The sequence below is a fragment of the Patagioenas fasciata genome, chromosome 7 (genome assembly GCF_037038585.1).
Source record: "Patagioenas fasciata isolate bPatFas1 chromosome 7, bPatFas1.hap1, whole genome shotgun sequence".
Classification (NCBI taxonomy): domain Eukaryota; kingdom Metazoa; phylum Chordata; class Aves; order Columbiformes; family Columbidae; genus Patagioenas; species Patagioenas fasciata.
In genome coordinates, this window is record NC_092526.1 from 9,401,724 (window position 1) to 9,426,676 (window position 24,953).

Here is a 24,953-nt window from a genome sequence, read left to right on the forward strand (position 1 = left end):
CATGATTAGAGAAAATAAGATAGAGACGAAACTTACAGGGGGTTTGAGCCAGAATTATCAGGCAGTATTGTAAAAAAGAAAAAAGCTGTCTTCAGCTCATCCCATTTGATCTCATAATTAGGGACTCTACTGCTCTGCGTCTGCCAGAAGTCAGACCGAAGTTTTTGCAGAGCTGAGGTGACGGATGGCACACACAACCCCCAGAGGACCACTGTACATCCTTTCAGAGCTCCTGCATCTCCTGCCAACACATGGTCAGGTGCAGACAGAACGGTGTCACCATCTCCAGCACACAAATTAGGTGAATAAAGACATCCACAATAAAGGAATCCTACCTCTGAGTTGTTGAGCAGGCTAATTTTTTTTTTGACATTTCTATTGATAATTCCCACTGTGGCATGAAGGTTAACAAACTGGTGTGATAATAAGGACAATACGATTTGATGTCTAAACCAGCAGGCTGTCCTGGTTCACAGTGAAATAGCTTGCCATTAGGGAAAAGGGAGACTGGTGGAATGGAAATCTGCAAGAACAAAGAAGTAAAAGGCACAAAAATAGGTGTAACAGCTAATACTGGTGGGAAAGACAGAAATGGAAGAAAAAAGCATGAAGCATCCAAGCCCTGTTATACAAAGTTGCAATAATATTTTCCAATCCACTCGTCCTTAAGACACTTTACAAATCTTTACCTAACATAATATAAATCTTCATTAAGTAATAAATCTTCATACTATCAGAGCTTGAGTTTATCTAATCTATTCCAGACCACTAGTGAGATAAGGTGTAACTATGTCATACCTTACATTTGGTGTCTAAATAGCTCGTAAAGACCTCCAGCACTGGGCACTTCATAACTTCCCTCCACTGCAGTGGTCCAGTATTCTTATTGGAGTTCTCCCCAGTGTTTAACCAAACTTTCAAGCAGGAATTTGGGGCTGTTGCTGCCACAGATGGTTAATTTCTTTCCCTTTTCCGAGAAAGTTGTATGTCATTACAAACTATTATCACAGCCCCTCATATTTTCCCATCTTTAAGCTAGCCAGCCGCATTTCTAGATCATGTTTTCTAACACATCAGTCATTCTTGTTTCTGCTTCCTAGACGACAGCTAGTCCACATTTTATTTGAAGTGAGGTGCTAAAAAATGGATACACAACTTTCAACAGACTTTACTGAAAAAATTCTGTTTTTTTTTATTCTCATACGGAAATCTAAATGTACACATGTGTGTGCACATATACTTACACATATATTCTAAACAAGAATAAAGCCTGGAAGACTGACTGTAAGGATTAATATGCACCTTACAGGCTCTATATCCAGTTCAGGCTGTGTTCTTTATACATGTGAAAAACACAAAGCACAAAAGGTAATAATTATAACATACACTATCATTATGATTTGCCATGAGGATTCAGATGTTCTGTATTTGAATATCTATCACAGTAATGTGTAGTTCAATCATTTTCCTAACCTATCCGCATTTGTCTGGCTTTGCCCCTGTAGCAAACCAGGGGATGCAGAGGCATATTCTCTCTCTACAACCAAATGAGGAAAGCAATAAGTTATCAGATTGGAAAGGCTAACTCTCAGTTCAACAGCTTCCTCATTTACATAAGTACAGTAGCTGTCAGTTCATTAGTAGGTTATTAACAACACAAGGGTAGGAACAAGGATTGTAAAAATCTGCTGTGAAACACCGAGGCTTAGCTTCTGGTTGCAAATTTATGTTAAAATTTGTCAAACCCCAAAGTCACAGGTCAAAAATTATCCTGATGAGGAGCCAGAGTTCACCTACCTTACACTTAGAATAGTCTCTCATGAATTAGCACAATTGAATCAATGCAGATTTATTTAAAAGTAATTTTTACTGAACATACTTCTATAGTAGAGTAAAATCCCTCAGAACTCCCTATTTTAACACTGCATATATGACACTGTGTGTCTTTGGGGACATGCGAACTAACACCGGTGATTTAAAAATCATGTTTGCAACAAAGTGACCTGATGCTTCATGTATTAAATCCTCTTGTGCTTCATGTACTAAGTGAGCAGGAGGATTTCCTTCAGCCATCAGGTGTTATAATCAACCTCAAACCTGGGGGTCAGGCATCCCCATCCAGCTTTCCTTGTCAAACTGACAAGTAGGAGCCACAGTGGTATTAGAAGCTGCTGTAGCAGTCTGATGATGGGGCTGAAAAATGGCATATTAAAATCGTGAAAGTGATGCGAAACTGGCTTAGGATGTCTCTTAGCTCATCTTGCCTAGGGCTGAACAAATTTGTCATAATGCACTTTTTCAAAGGGCAGTGCCACTGGCAGGGCCAAGCAGTTGTCCAGCACAAACCTATGTGAATAAGAAGCTTTTCCAGTGGTTTTCAGTCTGGATTTTGGTGGAATTAGGAAGATACTACCATCTGAGAGGACAAAACAGAGAATCAGACCAACTCTTTAAAAAGAAGAGCATGTTATTTTGGTTTAAACAGAAGTACCCAAAACACCATGATCACTTAGGCTGCCACATTATACAAAGTTGTCAGTGCGTGAGCTTCCAACAGGCTTTTTTCTAATTATATTTACAAAATCTATCTAAAACAAAGAGTGCCTGGTCAGGATGATACCAACAATGTACAGGGGATATATGTGCCTTATTGCTCAAAATGCACCCAGGAATAATGTAAGGAAGTCCCAATTTGAGGTCTCTTATCATCTGGGGGGCATGAACTTTGACATATTTTATTTGAAATCCAGCTGCTGTTATAATTTAAAATTTATTAATATTAATTGCTTTTGTGATCATTTTACTGTTGAGTAAAACAGTGACAGTTACAATTAGCACATTTTCCTTTTCTGGGAAAAAAACAAGATTCTACAAGGTGTTTGTATCACGCCTCTCAAGGCAGGTTCTGACCAGTCAGTGCCACTAACAAATGCATCAGAAATAGAAACTCTTCGCTGTCAACAGATTTGGACAGAATTCAGTTCTGCATTTAATCTTTGCCAGGTGTCCACCTGAGCACAGCAGCACCCAGTCAAACCAGAATGAGAAAGTCATATGATGATAAACAAGATCTTCTCCTCAAAAAGGCAGACACTATGGCTCAGGTAGAACTACCCTCCTTGGAGACAGGCAAGTTACCAACCACTACAGAATCAGCTGGCAATTACTGTAAGCTGTCTGAATAAATGGAGTTGGCAGCATGTGATTTCACCAAGTAACAACTGTGGGGTTTAGATAATCAAATAAAGGGCATTAAGCATCAATGGAGAGGTTTACTTTAGTCTTCTCATTCATGTTCATGAGGCCAAGTGACGTAAGTCCTACTGTCCCCGAGGCCACCTGTATTATTGCAAGACTACGTCCTGATGCCCTGCTTCTTTACACGTCTCTGCAGTCCCATAAAATACTTATCCTTCAAGACATGAGTAATTCCCCGTGCTCCCATGTCTCGGGTTCTTACCTCCGGCCAGTCCCTTCATGCTTCTCTGGCCTACAGTATTTCACTTTGAAAAGGTGAGATACTATGAGATGGGCCTCTCTCCAGCAGGGTTGGCCTTGGGGCAGCTGCAGGCTGTCCAAAAGTGCTTTGATTTCTGTATCAGCACTCCTCCTTATGGTGTACCAGGGAGATGTTCCTCCTGGATTCATGTAAAATATGCTTGGAAATATCAGTTAAACTTGACAGGAAGAGTATATGAGAAGATCTGTGAATGATATGAAGAACGTGTAGAGACTCACAGAATTGCCTCCTGATTTGGTTATAAACTTGTTAAAAACAATACATATAGTCCCTACTGAGCCAGAATCACCTAGAGCCACCATACAGTGGGATGAGCTGCACAGTTGCGACCCCTCTGTCAGTATCACATGGGGCAGGGGAGCAGCCCTTAGCTCTCACACTGGGTTACATGACAGGACACACAGCTCAGAGGGAAATAGGGGACATGGAGACAGACATGGGAAAGACTGGGGACAGCATTTGAGAACACATTCCCAAGCTACTCATCATCAGACTCCCTGGATGAACAGGTTAATAAGCTACAGTTGAGACCTGGGGAGGAGAAGCTGTAGAGCAGTCATGGTGCCATGCTGGCAAGAGCAACATGAGCTTCAGCTGGGAGCCAAGAGATGGCAGCTAATGAGGGGATGAAAGACCTCTTAGTTCTTGAGATAAATGAAAGCCCTTCTTTGTCTCTTGCCACTTCTCATTCCACTCACAATGTTGGCTTCAATATCTCTTCATGTGTCACTGTTTCTATGGTTACTCTGCAGTTGTGCATGCACAGTACGCCTCTTCAAAAAGGTGAAGACATCCACAATGTTCCTCTTGCTCTGGTTGTGGAAAGGATATTTGGTGTGCATTTCTCCTTGCAAGAAATACTTTTCCACAAAGGCAGGGCAGCTGGCATCTAACAATATTTACACCAAGCCAGACCAAAGGTCCATCGAGGCCAGCATCTATTTCTGGCAATGGCAAACAGCTGGGGGTCAGGCAGAAGCATAGGAACATGACGAGACTGCTGCTGTAAATCCCCACAGTACTTCCAGCCACCAGCAAATTTTCATTCAGGGATCTGCTGGGTCATGGTCATTATGCTGGGTGGAGTTCTCTTCTCTGTATTGGTCCACTTGCTTTTTAAGTGAAATTTTCAACATCTCCAGGCTCCTGTGTCACAGAGAGTGTGGCTTGTCTCTGTGTTGTGTTAAATACCATCTCCTCCTGCTGGGCTTGAATGCTAAAAAGTCAAAGCTGTTTCCACTGGCTTAATGCCACCAGCCACATGCTTACTAAAACCTGGTGCTCTAGTGCTGCTTGGGAATAATGTGTTACTACATCAAAACAGATTTGAGTTCTGCCAGAGCGTAACCTTTTCATATGTGCATGTCTGGACACATTTGATCACAGAACTCAAATTCTACAGAAGGCAACTGAAGACCAGGCTTAACAAATCAGATAATCAGAAATAGAGCTTAACTAACATTTTCACAAACATTCTTTGTATGCAAGTCTGTAACAAAGTTAGGAAGAGAATGCAGATGGTCAGATTCCCTCATCTTTTTTCAATGTTAGAAATATTTTCCCTCATTGGCAAGAAACAACTTGGTTCAAGTCTCACACCAGTTCAGCAGCTTATGATTGAATCACTTACCCTCACCTCAGAATTCATCTACGAGTCTCAGCTTTCTCTATTTTGGGGCACAGCTCCAAAGGTCTTCCCCCTGCACTCACCCCCCCCTGCTCCCCCCCCCCCCAAAAAAAAAAAAAACAAAACAAAACCAAAATGCAAACAAACAAAACCAAAAAAAACCCCAAACAACCTAAAATATATTTTGAAAGCCAGAAACCTCTTATGAGATTAATTCCTTTCCCCTGCTCACCCCAACCCAGCCCTTGTCATTCCAATGTCTCCCAGCTGCGTTACTAATAATATTATATTTGGAAAAAGGTCTAGTACTGGCTTTGCTAAATCAAAGTAGAAGACTTTGTGTGATAAACCTTCAGCTGCACATTTCAATAATTCATATTGCGTTTAAGTCCTGCAGATTTGCCCTGTCCCTTTGCTGGATGTTTTCTAGAATAATCAGTGCCCTACCACATGTAAGCCATCGTGTTGAGTTATCATCAGCATACAGTTGTATAGGTACTGGCATAGTGGGAGATGTGCTGGCTGTGTTAGGAATACAAGCAACAAGTAATATTTGCCAAAATGAATCTGCAACCAGTAAATAGCTAGCGCTAGATATTTGCCTAAAAATATCCCAATATTATGTTGTCAGTTTGACTTTGGGATATGTGAAAAAAGATGGAGAAAAAACAGTGGTAAATTCTCCCTACACTAAAACAGAAGCCTCACATTAAAGTTTTGGGAAAAAGAGACAGGGGCTTTTTTAATATGCACAGCTTCAGTGAAAGGGAACTTGGACACTGGTACAGATGTATGCTGTCAGAATCTCAATTTACACTTCATTCCCAGATGAGAATAAGCAAATCAAGTCCCCCTTCTCTTTAATGTTAAGTGCTTTCTGAGCAAAGCATACATGTCTTGTTCCACTCAGAAGCTGCAATACCTAAAGCAGCAGTCAGAGCTGAGCAACGCTTGCAGTGGGAGAGCTGAGCTAGTACTTACTGAAGGACTATTCCACCTCCTGCTTTATCTTTTTTTATTTTGCAATTCGACTTGTCACAGCCCTGGCAGAAACCCTTCACTTCACCCTGAGGGATTGAGGGAAACTCGCAAACTGACATTTGCTACTCCTACTATTGCAGCAGTGATTGAACAGGGCGAAGCATCACAATGTGCTATTACCTTACGTCCCTAAATTGTGCTTTTTAACGGATTTTATTCTGCTTCTGATCATGGCAGTTTTGGGAAAACATGGAAAAGGTCAAAGAGGATCATTAAAATGGACCCCTTTGCAAGGAAACATAGTTCTCTTAGTCTATGGTGTTTCAAACACCAGACAGATATTTACTGCTTTTCATCCAAATAAATCTGTGACTCTCTAATAAAGGAACCAATTAGAAATAGCACATGAAGGGAAGTACCATTTTCTGCATTTTAATTTCCTAAAATGCTAGCAGTAACCTGAGAATTTCTAAAGAGGGAACATATCAGCATGATACTTGAAGTTTCATTATTCTTTTCATCATTTTACAGAGAACTATTTAGCTGCAAGCACTAACAAGGCAAAATTACCTAATGCTAAGGTTAGATTTGGTTCTTTTAAACAGCTATGTGATACTGAATAATAAAAACCCAAAGTTATCAGTACATTATTTTTGAAGCACTGTAATATTCTCATATTGAATATTTTCTGTTGTACTCTCCTCAAACTATTACAAACTAAGTAAGGTATTGTGCAGTTGCAGATGTATCAGCATAAACACACACATTTCTGAATTATAGAGACAGAAATAAAGTGCTGATATTCAGAGAATTCATTTTGATATACTGACAGCTATTGAAATCGTTTCCCTGTTCTACAATGACAACAGACTAAAATGGAGTGTTAAAGATACAGCACAGTGCAAAAGTATCAATGGACTTGATTCCACTGTGGGCAGCTTCCCTGCTCTGTACCATTTATTACCACTCCATGCAACAGTTTATTTATTGTGAAAATGAGTGTATGAACAAGTGAACTCCCCACTTGGACACTAGACCAAATTTACAGGATTAAAAAGCCCCTTTCAATACCTAACAAATCCAAACTCTCTGAAGTTGAATCTAACTGAGACCATCCTTTGAGGCCTTGGGGTTTTTTTTGTAAAGATAAACCTGAATGAATTACCATTTCACTTTCAAGTACAGCACAGGAACTGCAGCAGTTTAGGAGCTGGGAGGTGAGCAGCTGGGACGTCTCTGCTGGATGGCAAGAGCTTCAGAATATGGGACAAGGGAGAGTCACAACGGCTAAGGTAAAAAACCCTTGTGTGTAAATCAAAGCTCAGAGGCAGGATGATGCATCCAAAATGAGTCTCAACCAGCCCTATGCATGTCATTTCCCTTTGCTAATCCAATTTCCACAACTTTGATCTCACCCTTTCCAGGAATTCCAAATATTTTTCATTAGCTGAACTCTGTAACTCATTTTAAGCATTTCTATTCTCACATAAATGTTTAAAGGTATTAATACTAAGTATTTTAATAGTATTCTGAAAATATTGACACTGTATGCATATGTACAAAAGAATCATAATTCCATAGTCAGAGAAAATATGCTATCAATAATGAGAATTTATTGGAATGTCTACCAGAGCTCTGGAGAAATCGGGTGACAGGCCACCAGTTACTATTTAGTATAAATGAGACAAACAACAACAAACAAAATCAATAAAGGTTTACAGAGCTGGCATTGTTTTTCTGCCTGCAAGTTATGGCATAGTTGAATTTGCTAAAACAAGTAAGTCAAGGAACAGCTTAGGTCCCTTGAAGACAGAGACCTTTGATGCACACACAGCTAAAGGCAGGAGTGTTGGTGTCTCTCTCTATTTTACAGGTCCTTAGCTTTGGACATGGGAAGAAATCTCTGTAAAGCACTGGTGAACAAAGGAATGTCTGGGTGAGAGTTGACAGTTTGAGATGTGAACACAGGTGAAACTCAACACTTGTAAATATTCCATTTCATTCAATGAAGGAAAATAAGAGACCTTACAAGATTTCAAGAATGTTATTACCTGTGTGGCTTATGAGCATTTGTGATAAAAATAGGGAGAAAAGGCTCACTACAACATCAATTTAATGATCCAAATGAAAGACTTCATGAATTTTAACTAGTGCAAAGTTTCCACACTCAGGAGAAAACATGAAGCTGCGGAAATCCAGCTGTATCTGTCATGGGAAGAAATCTCAGCAGCAGGAATAACCTCCAGCAAACCAGATATCTCTGGTAGGCAAGGATTTAGGAAGTGGATAGATTAGGATAAGGACAGCAATAAATGCACATTTTTGCAGCGCTGATCAGATAAGTCTCAGACTGAGAGGAAGCACCTGACAGAAACATAAATAAGAAATAATTGATGGTATTGTAGGGATAGAGAAGATTTTGGTTTTGCTCAGATGTTTGTTTGCTTTACAGCAGTGAGCAATAGCTGAAATCATATTAATAATTTTAAGCTTTAATGAATGTCAAAACAACAGAAGAATAACTATTCTTGTTACGATTTTTTAAGTAGGCTATTCAGATTTTAAACCCTCTGTAATCAGGACTATATCCAAATATTTAATCGTATTTTTGGATCTGCAAGATAAGTAATATATAATCCATGTTCACAATATATTATTATTCAAGCCTGAAACTTTGTCCCCAATTTAGAGAGCATTCATGAAATTCAGGCTTGGATTTGAGATCTGAAGGCTGAACACTGACACAAGACTTTGAAGTGGAACCAATTTCACTTGCAGCACAGGCTGAAGGGCACCTTTCCCATTGCACATTGGAGGAAAGCACATTCACACTTCTGGAAGATGTTTTGATGGTCAACTGAAGAAAAGGAAGGTTCCTGCCCCAATTCCTAGGAACACTGCCCGAAAAGAAAGATACTGTATGTGTGTTTAAGGTGATTATTCTTATTTTTGGAGTGTTTCTTTCAAATACTTGACAGTATTCTTGGCATCAAGTCAGAATTTAAAGTGGTGGCTCAAAAGCTTCACCTACATCCATTGTTTAACATAATAGTGACTTGACAGTGAGTTTCTTTTGTAAAGGAAAGCAATTTCATCTGTGCAGTCCAAGCACAATGGACACCAGTGAGCCTGGCTCTGACATCTGCTGGCACTGCCTGGTGTGAAAGCAACAGCAAAATCAATCATTTAACAAAACAAAACTTTTAAATGCTCTAGTACTGATTCTTAGTTCTCTGTTCTTTCAACGTGGGACTTTGTTTAGTGGACAGAGATTTACATTCATTCATCTATAAAAGAAACACACACATATGCCCATCAGACCTCTTGAATCCCGGTCTGGAACTCTTTTACAGTAAGAGAGCAAGAAACACAAGGCACAACAGTTTCATCACCTTGTTGCTAAGTTTTGGGTTTTTTTTAATGTTGTATGCAAATAATGTTTAAAATGTATTAAACTAGTCACCTTCAAGATTTTACACTATGCCAAGGTCTGCAAGTGTGGAATACGCACACAGGTCTACCCAGTCTGAAATGGTGTGTGTCTGTACATAGGGGTGCTCAAAGAAGGTACATAAGTGCCCAATATGGGCACAGCCTCTGCGTGCATGTGTACACCTGCACTATTAACTTTAAAAGCAAGTCTATGTGAAGCCTTGTGTTTTGGTTCTGATATTGTTCCCATTGGTCTGTATCAGGACTAAATCTACTGAAGCTGTGAGTCAAACTCAAATGCAATCAACCTACACAAGGCTTTGGCATAAATATTAAACAACACCAGAGATAAATGCTGAGGGTAGCCTAAGAGCTCTTGTAGAACTACAAGGATAATTCTTCGTTACCTCAGAAGCTCAGTTCATTAGTATGTGAAAACCTTTAAAAGACACTCGAGAAGAAAACTGGTGTGTGTACATGTTCTGGCTCTGTACCATTTGCTTGCTGAAAACATATACAAAAAATATCTTTAGAATATGTCTATGGAGAGAGCCTGCAAAGAGAGGAAGGACATTCTGAAGGCCCAAGTCTTTGTCAAATTGCCTTTAAGTTAGATAACTGGACTTTAAAGGCAAATTCAATTGCACTTGGAGGCAAAGACATTTAAATTGAATAATGGAGCATTTGCTCAGCAACATCTAACGCAGGATTAGATTGCTTTAAAATACCTTGTACAGTTTAAATAGAAATAAAAAAATCATCGTGGCAGGCATGACCGAGCCAAGCCCGGAGAGGGTTTCTTGTATGGAAAAAGAAAAATGTTATTTTCAAGAAATAGTTTTAATGATGTGGCAGGGAATAAAGCAACAGACAATAGAATTTCTTTCCCTCTGCCTCTACTAAACTCCGTGTGTTGTTAAAGAAAAAAAAAAAAAAGCAACGTCTTGAATTTTTTTCTTTGAGATTTATTTTCTTGCTTGAAGGTTGCTCACAAAACTTTGATCCTGCCTGCATCTATCCATGAAAATACCTTGAAGACCGGGAGCGTTGCTATTAATCTAACGATTACCAGAGCACTTTGAGGCAAACCCAGGTGCTCTGGAAAGACAAATAGGAGTTTTTTCTTTGGTGAAGAGACTGAATAACCCCTTTCAATTTGAAATTGATTCTTTTATCCCTCTCTTATGCTTTCTCTAACAACTCTGAGAAACTGGAGTGTGAGTCAGGAAAACATACAAGCAGATACATAATCTCAGGCACTTACGTGTACCGACTAGTTGCCTAAACTCAGAGGTCATTTGAATTTGCTAAGAAAGAAAATATTTGAAAATAATGGCTACTAAAGAAGAGTATGGTAGGGAAGTGATCCTACATACTTGAGTGTAGCCTGGAAAAGGTTTCTGAAATTTTGGTAGATCAGGTTCCTTTAGAATGATGATGCTAAAGCAGGGTAAACTAAATGGCAACACTCAGTGTAAGATGTTGTGAAGTAAACCTTAGAAATCAGACAGCATCTTCACTTTCCTCCTTCATTTGTGATTAAGGAATATGTTGTTTTTTATAAACAATAAGACAGGTAAAGTAAGAATGAGAATAAGAGAAAGATAATGAAATGTGCAAGGGGGAAGTTTTGATGTGCACATAGGGCAAAGATTTAATTGAGGAATGCATGAACTGTACCCTTCCTGAGAAAAGTCAAAATATCCCTCAGACCAGCAGTTTCACCTATTTTTATGATCCACTCTTATATCTAAGTGTTTGCCTGACTGCTCGTAAAAGACATTTTCTAAATAGGACACTATCTGTTTATTAAAAACTTGCTGTAGAAAGGCTATACACCACCTCAGGTGCCCACCATAATAAATACGTCATAAAACACCCATAAAAAATATACCCATATGAGAAAGTAGGTATCTGTTAATGTAGTCTATGATGCCACTATTGCTTACATAGGGTTAAAACTCATGCTACCAGTGAGAATTTATGACAGGACACACATGCATAAAAACATATATTAAAAGCTTAGGGCTTGATTATTATTATTATTTGAAGGAAAAAATATTGTTTTTATGAGTTTAGAAATATGACCAACTATGTACTGCAAAGTGATTTTTCATGTAGCTGGCATCTTCTTGAAAGAATGACACAAACATTAGGTAGAAACTACATCACTCTTAACAATGCTCCATCTTCACAACACCTATTTGCTTCTTTAGAACAACTATACACACTTAAAAAGAAAAAAGCATTTTTTTCTCTACCTCATCCATTTGCACCAATTTTCCAAATGGACAAGAAATGTAATCTCCACAGTACAAAACAAACTCACCTGTGGCTGGAATTCTTCCTCTGTCTCCCACGTTGGCCAGTGCAAGCCAGTCTGCCTTTTCATCTGATAAATAACTCAGAATTATCAAATCCCATCACATACCATGCCCAGTAACAAGAGGCACAAGGGAGCCATTTTCCTTCTGGAAAAGACAGGGGTGCCTAACATTACAGCTAAAACTACTGAAAAGGAGCTCAGCATTTTCTCCTGTTCAATACACTTTTTCAAAACAGGTTACCAAGCAAGAGACAGAGGAGGTTTTCAGTCAGACATCTTAATATTCAGATTAACAGCAGTGCACCTTAATCAACACAATTTCTTGGTCTGGATGTGTCACAGACTAAAAGGAAGAGACTACATTCACCATATCCATTATGTGGGAAATCAAAGGGAGCTTCCTTTTTTCACCAATTCTGGCAAAAGAACGCTGTCAGACAGAGGAATGCTGGGGCTGGTGGATACTTGACACAGTGAAAAACACCCTGGAAATGCTCCTAATGGAAACCAAATTGCTGTTTCAGAGCACTGTTTCCCCCTCACCCCACCTGTGCTACAGTGGGGATCTGAGACTGGAATAGATCATTCTGGCATTCAGACTCCACAATGCTTTTCTGGGATCAATCAACCTTCAGGCTCATAACTTGGTATCCACCCAGAGTAAAGTACAATATCCATCTCATTGTAAATCTAGCTGTGCCATTTCTAATTCCTTTTTTGCTACAACACACATAGTCATCATCAGTAAAAACCACATACAGTTTACTGTGGCATTAAAAAAAAAAAATACAGAGATCACTGTACAGCAATACCAGAGCATGAAAGAGATTTAAGATTGCTTTGTTTAAGCTTTTTGAATAGCAGGCAACCAGAAAAATAAAAAGGGGACAAAACTTCCTCTCATGGTGTTTTCTCAAGAGACACTTGTAATATTAGAGCTCTGCTATTATATAGGGCAGACTAGATACTCATGCAAAATCACTGTAGTTCTGAGGACAAGAGACCTCTGCAGAATGACAGCAGATGTATGGAGATCCCATTGTAGCTAATATTATGCATTACACCAGATATAAATAAGGAATTTATTGAAGTATGTGTTGATTGCTGCAGATAGTATAGCTTCATAAAAGTACAAAGTGGTAGGACAATATCATCCAGTCCACAGCTGCCATGAAGCTGTACATAAAAACTAAAATGGTAGAGAGAAAAAAACAGAGAGGAAAATCTGCAGCTTCTCTGTAAAAGCTATGTTTTAGTAAAAATGCACCTGACTAGTTTCAGGAGAGGATGAAAAGAATGAAGTCCTTTGGCTGGTCTACATAGGAAGTTTGGGTGATGCAATGTTTCTTTCTGGCTTTGGAGTCTCTGAAAAATGTCTATTCAGTGAGGTAGGTCTAGGGTCAAGTCCCAAGAGGACTGCAGTATCTTGTTAGCTCATTTATTATAATACCTTGGAAGAACTGAATTGTAGCTTTTTGCAGAGAAACTCCTAACAAGACAATTTTGGAAGTATAATTTTTTGGCATAACGTGAATTTTTAAAGGTCACGCTGTACGGATACAGTAGGCATGTACAGACTTCTGAAACATTTCTTTTTACAAACTTCTGCAGAGGTTTTCATGAGGAAGAGGCAGCTTCTGAGATCCAGCAGACCCTCTGGCTATGAAGTATTGCTAATCACCTCTGAAAGCTTTGGCAGTTAGCAACTGTCTTGCTGCATTTAAAAGCCATAAATATATTTTGCTTCCTCTACTACTACTTCTTTTGATCAACTGAATATATGAAACACAGCTGATCCTATGAACTGGCAGAAAAAGAACGGAAGAAAGAGCAGTGTTCCTTAGATATAGCTCTAACAGTGAATGAGATCAGATACTTTCTGCTCATTAACAAAGAAAAGCCAGCTGCAGAACAGTGTAAACCCCATGATATCCTACTAAATAAAATCCTCACTGGAAGGGTTGAGGAAAGATTAGAGAAGCTTCTGTTATGGATTTCATACTGTGATAATTTTTCACTCTTCAAATTAAAGATGGGAGGTTTAGGTTGGACATTAGGAAAAGGTTCTTCACCCAGAGGGTGCTGGACACTGGAACAGGCTCCCCAGGGAGGTGTCACAGCCCCAAGCCTGACAGTGTTCAAGAAGAGACTGGACAACGTCCTCAGACACATGGTATGAACTGTGGGGTTGTCCTGTGCAGGGACAGGAGTTGGACTCGATGATCCTTGTGGGTCCCTTCCAACTCAGGACATTTGATGATTCTATGAAGTCTACAGAGTCCTGGCTGCTACATTCATGTGACCAGAAACCCAGGCTTAAACCCAATAATAAAAATGTTCTGCTTCAATGGGATTATTTGCACAAACGAGGGTTTGCAGAACAAAAGCTTAAGTAGCCCACCTACGTGTAGTACCCTGGGAGTCTTCAGTGAAATCCTCAGAGAGAGGATTTTTGCAAGTGCTGTGTAATTTCATTGAAGAGGCTGGGTCAGACTCTCAGTTGATGCAATTCAAAATAGTGTTGTTATTTCCACTATTCTCTAAGGTCTTCCCTGTAAAGATCTGACCTGTAGAACCAGCTGCATATTAATACTGTACTAGTGTTTTATGCTTCCACAACAGATAGGTTTAATAAGCAACTCTCTCTTTACAAAGTGTTCTTGCGATGAAACAAAACAGAAATACAGTCTGCAATAATACTGAGGTCAACATGTACTGCAAAGAATCAGGAGAATATTTCACTAGAGAATGAAAAGGATGCTAAATATTTTAAGATTCTACTACTTAAATTAAAAAGCACCTCCTGTGCATTAAAAATACATTTATTGATCCTATTCAGGATTCAACAGAAGATTACTTTCAACAAAAAAAAGCTTAAAAGGACTTGTGTGTTGCCAAAATGGGTAGGTATATAGGACTGTCTTTGGTAAAAGTTGCAGAAATCATGAAACATACTTAAGGAAATCATTTGGATCCTTCTTTTCTGTTAAATATTTGGCCTACATTACGGTTTAAACACTGACAGTGCAAGGAGGGAATTTAAAGAGAGAGACAAGAAGAATAAAGGTGTATCGCTTAAGATGAGGATATGAGGCATCCTACGTAATTTATGCAGATGGGGACTGTTAAACAAATAAATTTAAAAGACCCCCACTGTCTGCACTTGACAGAAATGGAAATCAACTTCTTTACTCTCAGTCTACTCTTTTTATCTTTCCTCCGCTTCCCTTAGAGAATACGAATAAGAAATCTCTACTGGCAGAACAACCTCTGAAAAGTTTTCAAATCCCAAAGAAATGGAACCTTATTTTGTTTATGCTAATATGAAGCCTGGAATAAATCCATTCCCAAACCTCCTCCGGCTTCCCAAATAAACCCAAAACACAGAGCACTGTCCGTTTTTGTAATCTCTTCTTCTCTTTTCGCTTTTTAGTTGTAACTTCCATTGGAAAGAGACAACTCATTTTTGGGAAGAATGAACAGTTCTGCACTTGGTACTATTAAACAAATGACTGCAAGGATTTGTTCTGTACCAGACTTAGAATCTGCACTGCAAATATGAGCCTTCCCCAAGCAGTTTGCCTCTTCCCATCAATACCTGCCCACATGGGAAGAGTTCAGAGAACTACTTCTATCATCAAGGTCTCATCTGACTTTGGAGCATATTTGCTTTGAAATTACTGGTGGTGCATAAACGAAAACCAGCATGACATAACTATGTTGTGCTACACTGTAAAAATATTATTCTGAGAGACATCACAACAAATTACAACAGCAACACAGGATACACTCTTTACATCATATTAGTGATTTTGGTGGGCACATTTTTTAACGTGTATGGACAACCTAGACTACAGACTTTCATCACAAAGGGTGGATGAGAGGTTATGAGCTCTAATTTTTCCTGTAGTGCTTTCCTATGGCAAAGCCCTCTTGTGCCTTTAAGTGCCAAATCAGTACATGTCCTGTATTTATGTTCCCCTTGTACATTTATGTTATTTATGAGCAGCACAACACAGAATCATGGGTTCAAATTGTTAATTCCAAAACTTTTTCTCATAAGAATACCACAAATCCAAGTGCTATAAAACTTTTAACTGGGAAATTACAATCAAATTTCCGTTCTTTAATGTTATCTCCCATATAACAGAAAATCACTAGGCTAAAAGACATGAAAATGCAGCACCAACCAGTTTCTTCCATGGGTGGAGCGTGTAGGACCCACTGCGCTAGTCTATCTTGCATGGCTGTACTGAAAGTAATCTATATGCATTCTTTCTATCAAAAGACATTACTCACCATCACAACATGAGAGATTTTAATGACACTTTACGATAACCCTTAGTTTTAAGACAATTTGATTTCTTATGACTTACTACATTAATACATTACCTCATTCCTTTAATTTAAGATGTGATGTATCAGAGGAACAAATAAGCAGAAGCTTTTAAAAAATAAAGATGTAGAGGCAAAACTATAAAAAATATAGGTAAATCCCAAAAAACACCACACAAGTATTTCTAGCCCTGCTCATACTTTACATCTTCCAACTTCTATACTATACAAAAACTATGTATAAACCCCACAATAATTGCTGAAGTTACTCATTAAAATTCAGAGCTGTGGGAAAGAGAGAAGTATGGAAAACATTTCTGACATCTGAAGACAAGGTAAAGTTATATAAAGAAATAAGTTTGCAGATCAATCCCTGACCTAAAATACTGGTATATATTAGCATTCTTGTGTCAATGTACCTGAAACACTTGAATTCATCTTTAGCAACCAAAGCTAAAAATATGGAATGGGTACTTTTGCTTTCGGCAGGGTAAGTGTTTTGCATAAAATGAAATATTCATAAAACAATGTGGCTATAAAAATAAGTAATTTATCACTGCAATCATAAACACCAGGGCCCCAGAAGTGCATCCATATCCTGTGGAGGACAAGGCACATTCTCGTACACAGCTGTCCCCCAGGACATATTGCTGTGTCCTGCAAAGCCTTTCTGATATGCAAGTCCTGTGCTGTCTACCTGCTGGATGGCCCAAGCAAGCAGTTAAAAAGATACAGCGGAGAAAACAGAAAAAACCCCTTTTTTTAGTTAAATATAATGCTCTCCAAAAGCTCTCTCCCAGTAGATGGTTTTGAAATTCTTTATATGTTTTCTTCAACACTGCACAAATGCATTTAGCATTCACTTAAATAGGAGAATTGCTTTGTGGGTTTGCTCACTGAAGTGTTATAGCCCTGTAGAAGTCCCCTGGAAAAGAAGCAAATTGGATGAGGCGAGATATCAGGGGAAGACCAAGGAGATTTCGTGTTTCCCAGTGCAGTTCAGCTCTGAGAGGGGCTTTGCTGGAAGATCAAGATTTCACTATTCCTAATTGATTGGCAGTTTGTGAAGAACACAAACAAGGGATCTCAGCTGGAACCATCACAAATTTTACTAGTTATCAAAACTGGGATTTACAATCAAGTCTTAAACAGGGGTGGGAAAGGTGCAGGGTTGTCAGTGCATTCATCTACTGACTGTAAAACCTGGAGACAAAGTTAGAAATATTCTTTTCTTTGTCGATCTTACATTGTTTTCCCACCATGTTTCTTTCCTCTTAAACTAAATGCAATGCACTAGAGAGGTGTTTGTGAAATAATTTGCATGGTTTAGTATGTACAGAAATAATTGTTATATTAGACTGAGATGAAGAAAATAGAGTACTTGTTTTACTTTGGCTGAAAAAGAGAGAGGGAGGAACATGGCAGGCATTAAAGTAAAATAAAGCATTTAACACTTTTCATATTAAGTGAATTGTCATACCTAAAGTCTTCAGCTCAACTGCAAAGTATCTGAAAAACGTATGAATCTATTCTTAATTTACAAAGTTTATGAATTTTACAACATAGCCTGGAAACGCAATATAGTAGTAGGGGGAAAAAAGCTAAAAAGTTAACAGATTAAAATATTATGACTAATTACTAGAAATTATAAACACGGTAAGCAGGCACACAGAAAACTCTAGATGGAAAATTAAAATGCTGTTTTCTCAAAAAAGAACCACAGTGCCTGTGGAAAATATGTAGGAAACAAACAGTTCAGGCATGCTAAGCCAATAACACCATAATGTTTCATTTGCTTCATATGCTGTTTTGAGTTTATAACTAATAGCTTTTAAAATGTTTTCTTAACACATTTCCTTTAACTGGTAAATGATGGAAATAAGATTCATTAGTGTTTCAAAGAGATCCAAACAATTATTATTTTATAGGAGGCCTTCGAACACTCCCCTGAAGTGTTGCACCTAAATACCTGCTCGTGGATCATCCCTCAATGAAGAAAGAAGGAATCATACCCTGAATCTCTAGACCCAGGGATCGTTACATGTGCTTCTGGCCAAGGCCCTTTGACTGCAAAGGATGAGAATCTGAGTTGCCCTGGAGGCTTAGATTGGATATTAGGAAAAATTTCTTCATTGAAAGGATTGTCAGGCATTGGAACAGGCTGCTCAGGGAAGTGGTGGAGTCACCATCCCTGGAGGGGTTTAAAAGATGTGCGGATGTGGTACTTAGGGACATGGTTTAGTGGTGGACTGGGCACTGTTAACAGTTGGACTCAATGATCTTAAAGGTCATCTCCTACCTAAATGATTCTATGATTCTGTAAAAAGCTATTCTATGTCCTTCTCTCTGTTTTGTGCAGACAAAACCAAAAGCGTGAATATATACACCAGACCTAACTTAAAATTACTAAAAGAATCTACCAGACTCTTAAAAAATCCTGTTACAATGGTCTTGTTCTGTTTTAAAGTCCTGCAAGTTTACTAATATTCTGCATAATTTGTCAAGTGTTGACAATTGTGCAGGAAGACATAAAATGCTGTACAAATAGTGCCTCATCCAGAAGAGCACAGAGATGCAAGCCACAGAGAAAACCATGAAAACGAATGCCTTTAGAAGGTATTACACACCTTTTTCTTGACCTAATTAATTCCATGCATTATAACAACAGATGTATTTATTAGGTTTTTGTGTTGGCTTCAGTGAGTCTCTGGGGACATGAAAGAAATTGTAGTGTTTCCTGGCACCTCTGCATGAGGAAAACCTCCAGGAAACCCTGTTGACACTGTAGTGCCAAAATGCTGCTGAACTTCAAAGAAACCAAGTTTTCAGTGTTACTTTGAAGGCTTACAAATACCTCTGGAGAAAAAGTTGCCTATCGTGAGCCAGTATAAGGACTTAACTACTATTATATTAGTATTATATTACTATTATACAACTATATTTATCCTATAAAACCTCCAGTTTAACATTTACAATAATACCGTCCATATCAGCATTTGCTCAGTGTTGACACCTTTCAAATCACCACATTAAACAAGGGCAGCAAACTTGTACCCACCTATCCCAGCAAGCTATGCCCTCCTCTTCCACAGTCTGCTCTGCTTCATACATCGCTAAAATTCATCTAATGGTAGTAAATAGCCTCCATCTGCTTCCTTTGCTTATCTGGATGGAAAGAGAGATAAAGACATGGACTAAATTTAAGTGAATTAAAGTTAACCTAATAGAGCCACAGTGATTTAAACAATGGTAGGTGGTTTGGCTACCTCTCTCTACAATTTCCAACTGGAAGCGGCCAAATACCCTGCACTAAATTTGTGCTCATTTTAACTAGCATTTCTAAAGCTCTTTATTAACTCAGGGAGAGAAAACCGAAGGTCACTGCTAAGTATCAGTGGAAAAGGAGTTTCAAAAGCACTCAGCACTGAAATGAACTCTGATCCTATACAGTGTACTGGAGATAATATAATTGATTTAAACAAGACCAATCAAAATATCTTGGAAAACACGATGCAGAGATGCTTCTTGTGTTGAAAAGTATTGACTTGTTGTTTGTCCTTCCTGGTTTATCTCCTATTGTACTCACCTCTCCTGTATTCCTTTGTCAACAAGATTTTAAAATATCAAAGGTTACAAAGAAAACTCAAACATACCTTGGGGGGCATCACAAGGGAAAAATACATTTTCTTATCAGCAATGTTATTGTTATAAGGCTCAACTTAAGAGCTACAAAATATTGCAGACACATAGCTGGAAGGGTCAGCAGGGACAGCCAGTGGAGATCTGTTTTCTAATTAAGAACCTTCTTACTCCGACTGAAGCATGACATGCAACTGGTATCTAATCTTTATCAGCAGCTTTATCACAAACAAATAATGCCTTGTGTAGGGGTACAGAGCTGGCAACAGCAGCTCTACCACCAGTACGCCTTGGGGTTTGGTACTAAATTCACCTCTAATTGGGTAAAATGACCCACTTTGAGTCATCCTGGGTCCACGGGCATGGGTGACCCATGCTGGGACAGGATCACCCCTGAGGGACTGTACCGCCTGTGCTTCCTAAAAGACCAGTCCTGCTGAGACCGAAAGCCAAATTGGCTGCAAACCATTTTTAGTTTTTACCAGCCAGTTTCAGATAGATCCAGAAAGTGCAGAACAACACACTGCACCCCAAATGATGCTGTACTACTTGTACTTCTCATGTGGAAAAGCATTGGCTCAATACAAGTATGGAAGTCTGAGTCTAAATCAAGGTAGAGACATTTATTTTAAATACCCACTTTTGTGTTCCTGTTTCTCTTTTACAAATCTATACAGTACTAAGTAGAATTTGTATCTTGTCTTCCCTGCATCTGGACAACAGTGGTAGTAATTCATACTTGCCTCTAAAGACTACATAATTTTGTGCTAGGACTGCAGTCTCACTGAAATAGGGGGAAAAAAGCCTCTGCATGCCAGAAGGTAGAACAGAAATATTTGATTCACTGAAATCAAACTTTGGCACAGCAATACTTCAGGTTTGATAAAAAATACTTGCTAAGATTAGAGCAGTCCTTGTCCCAGAAAAATAACTGTGTATTTGGTTCAGCAGTTTTCTGAAAGTTATTTTCCATGTAGTTAAATAGAATATTTTAGCAACTACATGTCAGTTTAAATTATTGTTACTTTTTAAATAAATAGGTTTTCATATTTTTTACTCGTGTTTAAGAAACAAGCTGCAGTCTGAACATTTGTCTTGGTATTATTTCCCTTTTTTTCATTATCTTTATATAGTACTTATAGTACTTTATACAGCTAGAGGTGCACTCTGAAGAGCACGCTCCCCCAGAGACCTTTGCAGATCACAAGCTACATTGGAGGCATATGCTAAATACAGAGGTGAAATGAAATGGTCCAATAAAATTAAAAGGAATAAGCAAAATCATTTATTTCAAAAATTTGCATCATGAAAGTGATTTATTTGGGAGTCCTATAAAACAGTAAGGAAAAAATACAAAACTTTGACATATGTCCCATTTTCTGCAAATTATTATACTATTTGCCTACCTTTTGTAAAAATAAAAATCTTTCAAAAGTCAAATACATTTTCTGAATTCCTAAAAATTTCCATTTTCTAAGACCTGTTTCTGTGTCTTGGCATTGAAGACACGCACAAAACAGCAGCCCATGCAAAACAGAAAAGGGAAAAATTGTGAACAAGCATGCTTTGGAGAAAATAAATAACCATTCAATTAAAAGACCGTTGCATTTTGAAAAGATTGACAAGCACGTTAAGGTTACTTGAGAGTAGCAGTAATGTAGGAGGAATGCATGAAATTCTGAATTTATCTAAACTCTCTCTAATTTACACCTCAAACTGAATGTAAGCAGAGTCTGAGATTGCACTGGAAACCCTACCTCATATTCCACATATTTGAAAGAAGACTACGTTTTTATTTCCTTCTGTAAAGCCTCAACCACACCCATGGCCTGTGATCCCCTTCTTCTTCACATTGGCTTTAACTTTCCATATTTTACAACTGTCATCTTAATCTTTCATCTCCTCCTTTTGTCCTTACAAAGAAGACCCAGTAAACTAAAGATAAGACAAAAGAATCACAGAACAGAATGTTTCAGACAACTGTGTTTGCATGCTGTGACCTTTTCCCTGTGCTTTGTTTCTCCTGTTTAAGTTACAAACTCTTTAGAGTTTATTAAGTTATAATCTCTCAGTGTATGTTAACAATAACTTTTGTCTCCTACCAAGGGCAATAGTAATTAAGGAAATTTAGGGAAATAGCAATTAGCGCTGCAATAGCATCCAGTAGCAATGAAAGCTGTATGTAAGCATAATATTAGAAAAATTTGTATTAGATGTTTCGAAGGAAGGAAAGTTGTATCTGTTCTGTACTTAGAGCAGAATTTTCAGGGTTTTTTCGGTATGGAGTATAAAACAGCACTAAGGAAGGTGGTCTTATCCACTGCATCATCCAGGAAATAGAAAGTATCAGATAGATAATGCATCTGCACCAATACATTACTGATTCAGAAGAAGCTACAAGGTTTAGGAAGTGTTTATATTCATGACTTCCTTAAAAACCTGGTTTTCAGAGACATTTGCTATTCAAATCCTATGATTTATGAATATACCTAAAACATAGTTCATAATGAGTTTTTCAGGATAAATAGATGTAATTAGAAAAATGTAAGGAAAAGTAACCAGCAAGTCATTAAAATTAAACAAAATTTGGATAGTATTTGGGGGCTGGGGGCTGTGTGCATTAGGATAACAAGAAAAAATTGCACTTTGGCACATGATAGTAATTTCGAAAACAATGGCAAGCAGCAAGGAACAATGCAGCCACAGGTCATTTTAAATTTAAGAATGGGACACAGCAGACTGTGGATGCTACGGAAAATAGAAAAAATGTATTTCTAAGCAAAACAATTTTTGGTGATTATTTTCTAAGTAAATAAAACATATACATAGATTAAGTAAAGACAAACAAAAGCTATTATGTGAAAACCTCAAGGTGTAGCTGAAATTAACAGCAGAAAATTCTGTTTGGTTTTATATATTGAAATAGTACTGCTTCATGATGCCATTTGGTTTTTTTACTTTAGTGACTGGAACTACATTTAAGAGAAGTATTTTCAAAAATGGTGTGAATTAATTTATAACTTGGGAGAAAACCACCATCGAGGTGGAATACACTCATATTTCCTGAATACATACTCAAATTTAATAACAACATTGTGTAAAATGTTGGTTCCTAATATCATTGACCAAACAAAATAAAAGTTTCTGAAATCTCAGTATAACATCAGTAACAAATGAGTAGCTGTATTCAAATGTGGTCTTTATTCATTGGTGTGAATAGATACTTGAGACTTGGAACTAATTAACCTGATAACACAAGTCCACATTGATCTGCATGGAAAACAAAAAGTCTACTAATGTTTATGTGAAATAATTTACTAAATTTATGAATTTTAAAGCAAAAAGAAAATTCAAATTAGGTGCTGTAGTTACTAAATTCAAAAGAATCTTTCCCAATAGATCTCATTAGGATTAGTAATGTTAAATACAATTTGCATCTGTAAGAAAAATATCATTACTTCTGTACTAAAAAAACACTGTACACAAAGGCATACCAATCCAGTCAGAACTTTATGCACGTCTTCTTGATCTTATCTCTTGGTATACATACCTTGACTATTCAGACAATACAAATCTGAGCATGAAGAAACTTTATTAAAATCAGTTTTTAGCACCAGAACCTCCCCCGATTAAGCAGTTGTAAGAATGACAGATGGTGTTACTGGGAATGACAGAGAAGGCTCCAAATCCTCCTCTGAAATCTAGGCTTTGTCTCAGGCCTCACAAATCTATTTATCAGTTTACAGGTGGAAGGTGAAATGTTTGTAACAATCAAATGGCACTTGTCCATATTGCCAACCAGAACTGGTATTAGTCAACCTTAAAAAACCCCAATGTTATTGTACTAAATTTGTGTTCAAGTTTAACTTTTGAAGCTTTTTAAGTTATTGTCTTCTGCTGCCCAGCACTCCACACAAGTGTTCTGTTGGAAGATGAAACAGTTGAGCTGCCATATCTATTTTGCCTGTGACATCATTGATAAGGTTTGATAAATACCCAGTATGACATGCTTGGAGTTGCTATTTATCAAAAGATAAGGTTCAATCAATTAAAAGTATTTTCACTTTAAGGTCTTGTTCTTAGCTTGAATTAAGCAATGAAAAATTATGGCGTACAACATTGTCTTATTAACACTGGCACATACCCACATGCTCCTACCATCTCATTTCCCATTAGCATCAACCTTCATCATCACTGGAAAGGACAGGGCAGAATCCAATCTATTCTGTATCACATTAGGTGAATTACTATGCATTTATAAGCTCACATTTTTCTAACACAGACAGTGTAATACTGACCTCAGATCTTGACATGAGAAGACCATGCTTCTCGAGCTCACAGGTGCCTGATTCCCTTGCAGAGCTTTGAAAATAACTTTGCTATAATTTGCCCTGTGCATTTACACATTTTCCTTGGCAGAGAATTCTGCAGCACAGCACTGCTAGAGAGGTCAAATTTGGATCTTCCCTCAAGTTCCATCATCCTATTCTTGTCACAACCCAGCCCTTTGGCTTACACAGTGGCAGTTTCTCTGCTAACAATAAAATGCTTTTGTCGTGTATTTTTCTGAGTCTATTTCTGGACCTGTGGTGCTACAACGCAGTAGGATTTACAGGTTCTGAATACCAGAATCTACTTTTTTGTGTGAAAGGGTAAACAGAAGTGTCCTCCAGCTGGGGCCAAGTGCCATATAAATATTCCTTGCATGAAATACAAAATAGAGTTCAGGTTTATGTACAGAGTTTCAGCAAAAATCTCCCTGCATTTTGTCCTTGGTTGGCCTGAGTAGAAAGTGAAATAAAAGAGAAATAAAAATCTTAGCACAGTCCATGTGTTTAGCAGCGCTCAGCAAAAATTCAGAGCAGTCATAGAGCTGTTCTAATTTATGGCACACAGGAGCAGACTGTTGGAAACTGCCTCCTGAAATATCATTGTATTATTTGATATTGCATTACATAAAAATGGGGGAAAGGTCATAGAAGAAACAGTGCCTACATAAGGTTCTACTGAAAACAACTCATTATAATACAATTCCATTAATTTTGCTTACCTCTATCTGAGAAGAAAAATCATGTATGATTTGAAGCTGCACA